The 13870-nt window shown below is 45.7% G+C and overlaps 1 protein-coding gene across 3 annotated transcripts in view; it reads left to right on the forward strand.

The window, feature by feature from the left end:
- Nucleotides 1-13870, forward strand: part of HIVEP3 (HIVEP zinc finger 3) — a 215670-nt gene that overhangs the window by 132537 nt on the left and 69263 nt on the right. For 2 of the 3 annotated variants that reach the window (XM_042834637.1, XM_042834636.1), the window contains one exon: nucleotides 2978-3072. The exons of the other annotated variant lie outside the window; for it this stretch is intronic. The gene's annotated coding sequence lies outside the window, so the exon portion shown is untranslated. The remainder of the gene's footprint in view (nucleotides 1-2977; nucleotides 3073-13870) is intronic. 3 annotated transcript variants of the gene reach the window in all.

A 13870-nucleotide genomic window follows, 5' to 3' on the forward strand; every position in this document is an offset into this window, starting at 1 on the left:
CCAACCATTCCATGGTTCTATGACTTTTATGGTCCCTTCCAACCCAACCATTCCATGGTTCTATGACCTTTAAGTCACAGAATCACGGAGAATCACAGAATCACCTGGGTTGGAAGGGACCTCAAGGATCATGTGGTTCCAACCCCCCTGCCTGGCGGGGCCACCAAACACACACATTCAGATCAGGTTGCCCAGGACCCCGTCCAACCTGGCCTTGAACACATCCAAGGACGGGGCATCCACAACCTCCCTGGGCATCCCGTTCCAGGGCCTAACCACTCTCCTTGTGAAGAAAGCCATTCCACGGTTCTATGACCTTTATGCTCCCTTCCAACCCAACCATTCTGTGGTTCTTTGATATTTATGGTCCCTTCCAACCCAGCCATTCCATGCTTACGTGATCTTTAAGGTCTCTTCCATCCCAAGCATTCCATGGTTCTATGACCCTTAAGGTCCCTTTCAACCCAAGCATTCAGTGATTATGTTATTCTATGGCCTTACAGGAACCTGGAACGTAGTAAGGCCAGAGGTTTATATTTGGAGTGGAATCCAGAGAAAGTTTCTTCTCAGGTGCTTATCACTGATTTCTGAACTCCATGTGTTGCTGGACTTATTTTTGATTTATTTCTCCTTGCTGGTGGCTTGCAGGATCTTTTGCTAGAAGTGTATCTCACTTACCTCAGACCATAGCTTCAGACTGTTGTATGACTTCTTGCTCCTCCCCTAGGAATGTGAAAATAAATGGTGAGGATGGATTTATAAATGTGTGTGAAAAGCAAAGAACCACGTTTGGGAGATGGTCTGCATTTCCCCAAAGCAAGGATTTGTGCTCAGGGGCAAACTGGTTCCTCCTGGGATCACCACCTCCCCACGGGTGGGGGCTGTTAGCCCAAGTCAGCAGTGTGGTCAGCCCATCATTAGTTTAATTCCCTACAAGATGACAAGAAAGTCCTCGTTAGACATGATCTTAATCTTGACACTGATGTTAATTAGCCCTGATTCATTGTTAGAAGTGTATGGAGCCAGGCAGGAAATGAGCAAAAAGCATTACTGGGGGGAAAAATCTCTGATTTCACACTTCAGGGTGTAGGGAGGGGAAGCTTTGAAGTTGCTGTGTTCTTGCTGCAGTATAATATATTAACATTTTGGTTTTGGCTCATGAAGTACTCTTTTCCCTCACCCTCAGAAGCATCGGATGTAATTAAGCTCAGAAGCAATGGTTCTTTCCAGCTCTTTCCTGTCAGCTGGGTGAACCAGCACAGAAATGGTGGATTTTTAAAATATTTTTTCCTCTTAGCAGAGGAATAGCAGTGACAGAAATCCACCAACTCAGGGCTGCATCACCTCCGAGAAGCGGAGCATCGCTACTTCTTGTTCAGTGCTGCTGTGCAGAGACCCGAGGTGCTTTCAGTTTCTTATTTAATGGGCAGCATCGTGACCTGTGTGTCTGCTCGGGATGCAGCACTGCTGGGAGATGAGTTGTCCCACCAGCAGCGACGCAGAGCTACAGCTCTGTCAGAACGCAGCGCTCAGTGATCGGTGATGGCCGCGAGCCATTGCAAAGGAGGTGTGCAGACATCTCTGGAGCAGTTGTGCGATTTACAAAGTCGCTTTCAACCTCAAATAGAGATTTTTTTTTTCATATTTGCAGGCTTTTTTTTTTTTTTCCCCCCTCGTAGGTTTTGCAAGCATTTATTTAACACAAAAGCAAGGCCCTTCCCTGCATAAAGGCACCTGCCGTGGGGCAGCTGGAGCACTGACCTCCCAGCACTGATGGCAGTGCCACCATCTTCCAGAAACAGGGAAAGGGCACCGGAGCCCTGACCCTCCCCTGCCACAGCAGGGGATATGAATTTTTAATTTGCGTTCAAACTGCTTGCACAGTGTCATTGCCTGGAGATAGAAAGCACGTGGCCTCGTTAGAGAGGGTGATAAAAGCTACTTTATCTCAAGTGTCTGGACTGCTGCATTTTTTCCTTTTTTCCTTTTAATCTGATATTCTGTGTTCACAACCCAGATGGGGCAGATGCCTCCCAGTTCAGATTGATGCGTTTTTTCAGTGAAAACTTGCCTGTTTCATAGGATGCTCCCCAGCTAAACTGGGATAGAAGCTGAAGCCTCAGCTTGTCACAGACCTGTTTAAGTGTTTATGCATCAGCAAGGCACAAGGCCATTTGTTATTCCCATGTCATTTTGGTGGTTCTTTATAACTAAGAATGCCTGAGTGGTAGAGGAGCAACACGGCAGTGGGACGATGCAAGCCCCTTGCAGGTGAGCAACCTGTCAGGTTGGGGGAGGTACAGAACAACTGCTAGAAGTGCTTGCATCCACAGCCCAACCCCTCCCTCCAGCCCCATCTCATTCTGTGCAGGTTACTCCTCCTTAGGAGTAATTAGGGCTTTTGGCACTCATGTGGCAGTCTTTCACCTGTGAACAAGTATTTTACATGCTGTGTGGGAAGGCAGGTTTGTTCAAAGATGTGAGTAGTGTGATATCCTATTGCGTACAGCCACAAGCGAGGCATTTGTGGATATTCGAGCAAGACCTCTGTTGAGCACACTGTAATATTTCCCAAGAGTCTTTTTCAGATTGCACCACTCTCAGTCTGTGCTTTCGTGGCCTCCCATCATTCTTGCTGTCCACGTTGGGACTTTCATTACAGTTCTGTTGAGATGCAGTGTCTGGTATCAGGACTTCCACAGCGCTTCCCTCTGTGTATATGGTGAGCAGTATCCCTCTCTGTGCATGGCAGAGGGATGCTTGCTCATACAGCAGCAACCCAATAGCATCCAACTCTGGTTCTGGAATCCTGAGATCCTTCTCCTATAAATAAATAAATAGATAAAATAATAAAGATCCTTGCAGGTTGCTAGTTATTTCCCCTGTGACTTGTCATTGATTATTCCTGCCTTTGGTACTGTTCACCCGTCATTCCTGAATTGTCTTTTTTCTTTTTTCTCTTTATTTTTTTTTCCAGACCATTTCTACTCCTTACCAAGACCATTTTGAATCCTAATCCTGGCTTCCGAAGTACTTGCAGCCCGTCCCAGCCTGGTATCAGCAGCACTTTTAGTAAGCATACCATGTTCCATCATTGCAACCCGTTCTGATAACAGTGAATTGTGCTGGACAGTCCCCAGGACACCCACGTCCAGCACTGTGCCGTGCCCTGTAAGAGGTACAAAAAGCAACAAGGCTCCCTGGGATGATGAGATTTGTGTCCCAACGTGAGAGATGTTATCGGCCCCTTTGAAGTTTTGTCGTGAGAAATATGTTGATTTCCCATGCGATGCTTGAACAGTGTGGGTTTTGTGCAGGGCTGGGAGGCTGAAAGATCTGTGCTGTCACAAAATCAGCATGTTGGCTTTCTCCTGAGCGTTTGTTGAGTTTTTGTTCTCCTGCCTACTTGATGGAAAACCCACCTTCTGTTCACACCCCTTTTGTGCAGCAGTTGGTGGTTAAAGAGCCGCAGTGTTGGTGGTGGTGAATGTGTTAACAGGCTGCCCAGAGAGGCTGTGGATGCCCCGTCCATCCCTGGAGGTGTCAGATTGGATGGCCCTGGGCAGCCTGGTCTGGTATTAAATGTGGAGGTTGGTGGCCCTGCCTGTGGCAGGGGGTTGGAGCTTCATGATCCTTGAGGTCCCTTCCAACCCTGGCCGTTTTGTGATTCTGTGTTGAAGGAATGTTTATGTGTTGTGCCAAGGGACATGATTTAGTGGGAAACATTGGACGGTTGGATGATCTTAGAGGTCTTTTCCAATCTTGGTGATTCTGTGATTCTATGAAGGGTGATACTCCAGGATTCATGGATTTTCACGGACTCTCATAAATGGAGCTTTATAGATCAAAATAGTATTTATAACAGAAAGGGGCAGAGCCAGATGGTGCCCACAGAGACCAAAAAGAGAATGCACAGCCAGCGCGTGTGTCCCTGTAGCAGTCAGTGTTCGACAAATCAGAAATTAAAACAGAAGCAGTGGAGGGAGCCCAAAGCTGATCAGCAGCAAATGGGCTCAGATGAGAGGCAGCATCTTGTTTCTTTGCAAGGGAAGAGCATAAAGGTGGGTTTTGCTGTTAGCTGCACCTCAACGTATGTGTTTGTCAGAGCAGCTCTTGGTTTCATACTTCCCCTCCTCTTTGACATCTGCTGTTTCTGGGAATTTAAGTTGGGAGCAGCTCATCTTTCACAGATGTGATGTGAATGAGGATTTCCTGCCCCTATGTCATAGTCTCAGAAATACCACTTGCATGCTGCAAAGAGGGAAACTGAGGCACAGTAGGGCAGCACTTGCATTAAGCTCATAGAGTGAGCTAGGGGGAGAAATGCTGATTTCTCATCCCCACCTCTGTGATCTGTGTCTTACCCAAAGTTATGAGAACTTGAGAAGAAGTGGAGTTCTCTGAACGCAGGCTTGCAGAGTGGTGCTTTCAAGGACACCGACTACATAAAACTGATTTACTATGGGAGAAGAAGCCTTAAATATCCCTGTAGAGAGGACATAATGAGAATGATTTTGTGTTTATTCATTGCATTTCACTGAGTGGATGAAATCTCTCCTGACTGTAATTGAATTATGTTTGGATTTGCTATCTAGCATGGTGGTGTTAAAAGCAGGTGCACAAAGGGATTTCTTTCTGGAGAGGGGAAAAAAGTGCTTACTGTAGCAGTCAGTGATTCCTACCACTGCAGTAACCCTAATCAGATTAATTATGGTTCATTTATCTGTCTGGCTTTAATTTGTGAAAGCAACATGTCTGAAGAGTATTGTTCAAAACCTCTAAGAGTTTCAGTGATATTTTAGGTTTCTTTCACGTGGTGCAGTGTATCAATGTGCGGCTTTGAGGGAGATGACACTCCAGCACTTAGACCCAGCCACTGGCTCTCCATCTGCTGTTACATCCATCTCCTGTCACCATGCCCATACTGCCCACCCAGAGTTGGCCCAATTACCCCCCATGCGATGCCCTCACCCAAAATTCCTCTCTCTTGTTGCTCCTGTTTTCAACACTTGTACCAAATCTCCCCCTCTGGCAGCAGCCTGGTTCTGCTTTTGATCTCCTGTAGGACCCAGACCGCTGTCTGTGTTGCATCCTTGCCCCATCTCACACGCGGCTTTTTCTTTCTGTAATTTTCCACTGGTGTGTCTCACCCAAAATCATAGCTATTCTCACTTGCATAAGCCACTTGCTTTTCCTGTCTCTCTCTCTCTCTTTTTTTTTTTTTTTTAATGCTTCTTTCTTTTGCTGTTTTCCATTTCTGAAGAGTTGTTTAGATTTTCACAAAACCAAACTGTAGGGCACTGCATATGTGCTTGCCCACATGTATCTGCTTAGAGCAAAAGTTGCAGAGCAGTATCGAACAAATGAGGCACTTTTCCGTCAGATCCATCCCTCTGTTTTCCTTTTGCATTTATTCACCGCTCAAAAGTGAACTTTTCAATCAAAATATCAAGAAGACTTTGGGTTTCTGTAAGCCTGAACACGAGACCTTTTTCCCCACACTGGTAGGGTGCTCTGCCCCTGTGTCAGATAAATGGGGAGATTTCAACACCCATTTTTCCTTTCATTTTAATTCAGCTCTTCTTTATTTGCTTGGCTTCACAGCCAACCTGTTGTTTTTGAGGTGTATCCTCCGTGTTTCATCTTGCTGGGATCCAACAGTGTCTCCATTGATGAATTTTCCATTTCTCATGGAAAGGCAAAAAGCACAAGAAGGCGCAGAGTGGGCAGGGATTTGGCTTTGGCAGAGATCTGATGATCCATGGTAGGTTTTGGTAGACAGCTGAGTAAGGATGTCCTCATCCCCTTGTGCCAGGAGCCAGCTGCAGCCTGCACCAACCATGCCAGGGGTGCACACATGTTGTATTTTCAGTTTTTCCTGGCGCCTGCAGTGAAGTGCCTCTGCACAGCAACGTGTGTCACCTTTGTGTCAGCCTTCCCCAAAACACAGAGGCGATGTTTTTAACCAGGTAATAACACACTATTTTAAGCTGCTTCTAAAAATAAAGTCCCCCACACTGCGACAGCAGTGTTTTATAGTTTAATTGTGGCTGTTTTCTTGGGATGATTCATAGAAAGAAGATGAGCCTTACTAGTTTTACCCCAGGGTGAGGCAACGTTGGTGAGTTGCTGATTGTAGTTGAAAAGATCGCATTAGCTCTGCAGTAGCTGGCTTTTCCCTTAGGGCTGAAGCATCATGTTGAACACTGGATAAGCTTTCTTTCTTGTAGGTGTCTGGTAGCTAACACAATGCATTCCGTAGATGGAGAGCATCCTACAGTGCTTTTGAGGGTTGATGCTTTTGTCACATTCAGTGACAAATAATGGCCAAGGGAAGTAACGAGGAAAGAGATGGTTTCTCTGGGAAACAAGGTGGAGATTTAAAACTTGCTGCATGAGCTCAGAGCTACAGGGAGAAATGCAAGAGCCAACAGTATGAGGTGAGGTGGAGGGAAGCATTATTACAGAGATATCTGGAGAGCAGGAGATGACTCTGCCCTCCCACACTGTCATCAGATATCTCAGCATCTGGGGTGGGAGCAGCTTCTCTGCTGGAGTGCATGGGTCAGGCTCATTCTCTTTTAGTGTTAAGAAGAACGAGTCTTTGTTGAGCTATGTCATGGCCGCTCCTTGCCCAGCCAGCCACCCCAACACCTCACAGAGAAACTTCTTGCCTTCTTGCTCAGTGCATCCCCTGGAGTTAGTGTGCCCCAGAGATGAGTGAGGAGTGAATGAGAGGCAAGGAGAAAGGGCCAAAGGTATCCAAGGAGCAGGAATGTCTCAGGTCCTGTTAACAGACTGCTGGGATGCCCAGAGACGTGGTGGATACCCCATCCTTGGAGACACATAAGGTCAAGCTGGACCAGGGTCTGAGAACCTGGATGGAGCTGTAGGTTTCATAGGTTTTCCTGTTCGTTGCTGGGAGTGGGATCAGATGGCCTTTAAAGGTCCCTTCCAACTCAAACAATTCTATGATTCTATGAGACAAATGCCAATAACCACAAGTCTCTTACATCCGTGAGGGTGGTGGGATCTCAAAGTGGTCGTCTTGAAGTCAAGTGCCTTTGAAACACCAGATTTCTCAAGAATGCTGATCTCCAGTCTACCACCTTCAAGACAGCAATACAAATGCCAGCCATGCTAAAAGCAGCATGCAAGAACCTTCACCTCCTCACCTTCTCCTGTGAATACAGCACTCAGATCTTGGTGGCACCTCCAGGCTCCTTGTCACCTCACCAAGCTCCATGCAGCATTAACCTGCAGCCCATCACACCAAAGCAATTGGCAATCCTGCTGTCCCTCTGCAAGAAGCAGTAAGACTTCAGCACATCATTCAAAGGAGAGATTGCTGCATGGGAAGTGGTAGGAAAGTATCACTGCTTGCTCACAGTTTGTTTCTTTAGAATGCAAAAAGAAGCTTGTCGTGATGAAGGAGGCAAAAAAGGACGTTTGGGTGCAGCTCTGCTGTCAGCTTGTCACACAGTGCTTCTCCAGGATCCTGTGCTTGCTGCTGTAATAGGGGAATAATAATTTCTTATTTCTATGAAGTTGTCAAGGGTTTGCCTGGTGTTCCCTCTGGGATCCTGGGATCAGAAAGACTTCTTAATAAAATTGTCAAGTTTTGAACTGGCAGTTGGGATAGGAGCAGAGGGTTGAATTGGGCCTAATTCTGATCCTATTTACTGTGCATTTTGGGAGTGGTTGCCTCAGACAGCAGTCACCCCGGGGCAAAAAAAACAGTTAAAGGAAATTAGAATTGTTATCAAAGGAAGAGCACAGTGGGACGTGAGCTGAGGCTGAGCAGTGTTTTTACTTACAAGGATAAGGCTTTTTAACTGGGTGTTTCCTTCATTTGTCATCATTAAGAAAATGACAGTTGGAGTGAAAATTAAATACTCGGGGGAAAAGAAAACAAAACAGCATCACAAACCAGCAGCCGTTCAGCTGATGATTAGATCTGCCCTGCTTAGTGCTACTGCCGTGCAGCCCTTTCAGCCTTCTTGTTCCAAGGAGAGAAGGAAATGATGGAGGAAGGAACATCAAAGCCGATGAGCAGCAAAAGGATAAAATCACTGAGAAGGAGAGCCATGATCTCACCTGTCCGTAATGAAATTAAAGGCTTGTCCCTCCAGTGTTGCTCTGTGGGGTTTGAGCAGTGCTGGGAGTCAGGATGCTCCAGTGCTGTCACCAAAGAGTTAATCACCGGATAATTGCCTCCTTCTCTTTCAGAGAGGAGTTTCTCCGTGGCAGCCTGCAGGGTTGTTGGGTAAGATGCGTGATTGTGTGTTCTGGCAACCGCCCCGCAATGTGAAATAAACACCCTTCCCCATAATAGCCTTCATTGAGCATTGTGCCTGAGAACCCATCGTGACACACGGCGGCACAGGGCCGGGGAGCTTCCTCCTTCCACAGCTCAGCAAAATATTTGTACAGTGTCTTCGGGTAAACCAGTGCCTCTGTGCCGTGGGCTGAGCTGCTCTCAATGCCTGCCCCTGCCCCGAGTCCGTCCTGAAACAGCAAGCACATCCCAGCTCTGTTTAATCTATCAGCCAGATGGAACCAGCCTCGCTTCCCTGTTAAGTTTACTTTTTAAATTGCTATAATAGCCCTGCAGAGTTCTTGTTGCTTTAAGTAACTGGAACAGAACTTTAAAAACACCGGCACACAGAGCAGCACCGGTCCTTGGGATGTGGAGCCAGGAGGGGAAGCGCAGGGCTGCAGAGCATTCAGCGTGGGGTCTTGGGTCCTCCGTGGTTATTAGGCTTTGCAGTTGCTAAGGGAAAAACAAAAAGTCTTTTTCTTGATCATGTACTTAAGAATAACATTTTTCAAATCTTGGTGCTATAGAAAAAAGATGTGTTTTGCTGTTAGAGGAATGTCAGCTGCTTTGCAAAGAATAGAGATGCCTTTTTATTTTCCCGTTGACCGTCAACCCTGTAAGGTCTCAATGGCCAGAGAAAATTATGATGGTTTCTGGCTCCCGACCATTGCTGCTCACCAAAAGCTGTTCCACAGTGTCACAGTCAGCCCTGCAGACCACAGAACCAGTTGCAGCTAGAAAGCTTGTGCTCAATGTATAGAAGGCTGATTGAGAAGAAGCGTGTTTCCAAGAATTCTCTGTGTTTTGGTTTGTGTAAGGTCTAAAATTTGAAATATGTTTCTCTTGCCCCACATAGATCTCAAATAGTAATTGTGGGTGGGGGATTGCAACATATATGGCTGGTTTTAGGGAGTGCATGCGGAGATCTGTTCTTGACCTTGTGACAGACATGGTATTTCTCACTGAAGAGCAAAACCAACAAAAAAACCCTATCCTGCTGTTTAATTTTACTGATGCAGTCTTTGGGCCGTGAAGCCAGACAGAGTTAGACTAGAAAACAGGAACAGAATCTTAGCAGAGTAGTCGGTCAGTGGAGCAGCTTCACTGAGAACTGCTTTGTCTGCCATCATTTGCAGACTTTAAATCAAGGCTGGTTTTGCTTTTTGTAAGGGATACTGAGGGTCAGAGTAATGATCTTGATGCAGATATAGCAGAGAGTTCTCTGGCCTGTGCTGAGCAGTCGGTCAGACTCATTTCTTTATCATGCTGTCTTCTGATCTTCATATATGAGGGTCTCTGGGGACCACGTGAGATCATGGCATCACCTTTTGAAAACCAAATTTGTAATCGTCCTGGGAACACCCATTCCAAAGAAATCAAAGACCTTAAATGTGATGCAATCGTTTTCCTGAAATGATCTCTCTGTAGTAGCATTTATGTTTTCTGCTGTTTCATCTAGAACTAAGAATAGGAATTCCCAAAACAAACTCTGCACTTACTGCACACCAGTTCATCACTGATAGCCCACGTAGCCTCTGCTGGTCACAGTGTTTGCTTTGTGAGCTGTTCAGAGCCTAACTGTGAGGACAAACAAGCTCTTGTGGAATTATCATGCAGTTAGTGTATTTTTAATTTAACACTTTTGCATCCAGCCTTGAACTCGTAGATCTCCCTCCTTCTTGGATGGTGTTTTGTTTTCTTTTTTTCCTGAAGCCCTCTTCTTAACCTTCAGGTTTGGTTCTAAGAACACCGCTTTACCACTTTACTTTTGCTGTAGGAAGGAACGATATTTTCCAAAGTGACTTTTAGGAAAGGGAAGAAAGAAAGTATGCTTCTCTCTTGTCAACAGTGCAGTCATAGCACTCATCGACCCAAGCATCCTCTCCATAACAAGAAACAGGTCCACATCTTTATGTATCTCCTCCCACACGGTCCTGTTGCACGTGAATGAAGGCAGAAAACTGAAAAAGGCAAATCTTGCAAGGCACAAAGCCAAAGTCAGTGTTTCAGGTTTCCCAGATGGGCTTCTACCCAGATGGCTTTGGGCACCTCTCCGATGAAGAAAGGCTGAGGGAGGTGGGCTGTGCCTGGAGGTGTGCACTGAGGTTCTTGATGAGAGCTGCAGCCAGAGAGCAGGGGAGTGAGGCTCCTGGGCGGCCCACGGCCAACAGCAAGGCGCTGGGGGAAACCTAAGCTCTTGTCCCCTCATGACTCGCTCTTGCAAACGTTGCAGCACTGTTGACCTGCACTGGGGCTGATGGCTTCACCGGATCTTTCTGACGATGGCACTTGCTCTATTTAAAGCTGTGAACTCTTCCTCCAGCCCCGACCTCGCTGTTGGCTACGTTAACAAGAGATCTCTCTAATGAGATGTGACTGGGGCCATCTGTTCGGGGGCAAATAGAAACCTCACCTGTCGCTTTTTTCTGAACCTGTCCCCCAGGTTTTATGCCTGCACTGCTATAACTGACCTGCTCAGACAAAGCCCAGCCTCTGTTGCCTGCTGCCTAAAGCTTGCAGAGATAGTGGCCATAAAACAGACCCGCATCAGCAGACGAAGATCACGGCCTGTAGCTGTTCTTTCCTGCCCACTAATTGTAGGCATAAAGCAGGAATGCTGGCCCTTCAATGATGTGTTGTTTATTATTCATCTTCCTCTTTTAAAACCAAAACAAAATCAAAAATCTTTTCCTGGAAAGGCTGGAGGCAATTCCAGACTTGCCTGATCTACAAACATTGCATGGCACACTGAGGCAGAGGTCTCATTGCAATGCTTGGTGCTTCGGCATGAGGCAGTTTTAATACATGGATGCAGCAAAAATAACTTACCATACATAATTTGAATTACCTTTAGGTAGAGTTGGAGGTAATCATGGCTATTTTTCAGCAGCCCTCTATCCAAAAAGCTGCTGCTTGGAGGCTCAGCACTATGCTTTGCAGGTGAAATTTTGCATTCTTGCTGCTCTTCTTGCACCAGGAAACTCATTGCAACCGTGGTGTGAGGCTGACTGGGTCTGGCCAGAGTGTCTGACAAACACCAGGATATCAGCACTGCCACAGACTTCTCTTGCTGTTTCTCATGATGCTGTGGCACAGCCTGGAGGAAAGAAGGATGTTGGCCGGATATCCGTTTTGCCAAGCATCACAAACCTTGCTTTTATTTTTATTTTTGTTTGTTTTAAGCGGCCACTTGGTCTAAAGTTTAGACATGGAGCCTGCTGTGATCTTTGACAGAGAATTTCTTGCTGATGCTAAAATAATGAGGGCTTTTGTGATCTCTGAGCAGCTTAACCTATAGGAGATTTCATCTTACAGCTTTTGAGGAATTCTTTCTCCTGAGGCTTTACAAGGCAGAAGGTTTTTGGATTAGTAGCTGAGGTAATTCTTGGATCTAGAATCTCTGTGTGCTTAAGAGCTGTTGCTTTTATTTCTTAGAAAAAGGTGACCTGCTTTATTAAAAAAAACAACAATATAAACCAACCAACCAACCAAACAAACAACATCAGGGTGGAAGTGTTAATGAAAATCCTTATCCTTTATTTTCTTGCCAAAGACAATTCTTTTACAAATGTCATCAAACAAACATTTTGAAGCCTGTGAGGTTTCTCTTGAGCCCTGCACTGAGCAGGAGGAACATTATCTCAGATTTCCTGTCTGTGCACATGGAGATATTAACCTTCTTCGGGAGGGACGTGAAACCAAGCATTGAAAAATATTTATATGCATTGAAACCAGTGCACATAATTTTTGACCTCCATAGCATTTCCTTAATGCCATTCCAACCCAGAGCTCAGCTGAAAAGTGCTAAAAGGTGCTTTAAAGGTATCTGTGGCCACCAGTGTGAGCTCATTTCTAATTAAACAGAAGCCACACTTTATTTCAGAAGCACGATAATAAATGTACGCACAATTGGCTGATTCTCAATTAATTAGCCATTAGAAGCAAATTCCATAAGGTCTATTAGGATTAGAAAGTGGAACTTGGTGTCACTGAAGCGTTCCCATTCTCCTGATCTGCATTAAGATGTCGTTTTGCTTATGGCTCTGATGTGCTGTGGGTAATTTCTGCAGGCTCTGCATGGGAGAGCAGGATGTCCACGCTCTGTAGGAAAGGCGTGCACAAATCCCCTTTTGATGTGAACTCCTCCAGGTATGGGGCATCTACAACTTTTTTGGAACAAGTTGCTCATAGAAATGTAGATGCTCCATCCTTGGAGGCTTTCAAAGCCAGGTTGGATGGGGAGCCTGATCTGGTGGGGGGGCAACCAACCCACAGCAGAGAGTTACTGCACCTGGATGATCTTGAAGGTCCTTTCCAACCAAGGCCATTCTATGGTTCTGTGATTTGGAGTAAGCTATGAAACTTCCCCAGAAATGGGGACTCTCAGCATCTCCTTTCAACCCACCGGTTCCATCTGCAACTACTTTCATCACACAGGTTTCAGTGGCTGATTAAATACTAACAAAATTCGCCAAAAAATGCCTTGCACCTCATAGATGCCGAGGTTTACTCAGACAGCCAGGCTTTTTGGTGGTGTTTTTTTTCCCTAAAACTTCAATCAATTTTCTTAAAAATCTGACACATTTTTTCATTACAAATTGACTTTTAAAGCCAAGAATGCACACTGTATCTAAGACATGGAGCAGCTTCCCCTGCCCAGTCCACCCCAGCCACAGCAGCCCATTGGGAGCCCATTGAGAACCCATTGGGAACTGTGGTGCAGAGTAAATATTTGGTCCAGCTGCATCCTTGGTGGGAGTTTTTGGGAATTTTTGATTGATGTTTTGTTCTAAGGTGCTCTAAAAGAATGGAGGCTCTGTGGTGTAGAGGAGATGTGGGAAGCCCTGCTCTGTTTATTTTCCTGCAGGGTGGGCTGGTGCTGCGGGTTCCTGAGGAACAGGTTGATGAGGAAAAAACAGGAATAGGTGGATGCAGTGCCAATGGGGTCCCTACCTAAATATTTGCATTCATCCACAAGAAGCATCTGTTAATAGGAGGTCAATCACCTGGAAATTTACCCAAAGCCATTCTGCTTCTCATTTAGTACTGGCTCGTTTCATTTGCACGAGGTGTATTTTTGTATGTGCATACAGGGGTGTTTTGTGACGACAAGGAGGGAAGCAAACAGTGTCCAGATTTGATTTTCTTCTTCCTACAGAGTTACCAGCATTCCCTCCAAACTCAGTCATCTTTTTTTTCATTCTTTCCCATTAAACAAATTTATATCTTGATTTAAAATGATTCCTCTTTTCTGTCACTTGGCTTGGCCTTTCCCAAGAGAGAAAGAGCTCAGAAGGTGACATTCCCCCAAACCTCCCTGCCTGGGTGTAAAGAGCACCAGGGTCTGCCAATGGTGATGCGTCCTCGCAGTGTGCAGTGTGGGATCACTGATGCACATCAGCGTGTGAGCACACAGAGCTCTTTCCTGATTTTTCTTGTCTGGGGTCTGTGGACGGAAGCAGTGATTCTCTGCATCCTGCTTTTGCATCATCCTTACTCTGAGAATTAATAATGCATGTGGATATCTGTATTATCGTTCTATCCTTATTA

This window comes from Centrocercus urophasianus, unplaced genomic scaffold, assembly GCF_019232065.1.
Source record: "Centrocercus urophasianus isolate 14NV4802_14NV808 unplaced genomic scaffold, USGS_Curo_1.0 seq_48, whole genome shotgun sequence".
Taxonomy (NCBI): Eukaryota; Metazoa; Chordata; class Aves; order Galliformes; family Phasianidae; genus Centrocercus; species Centrocercus urophasianus.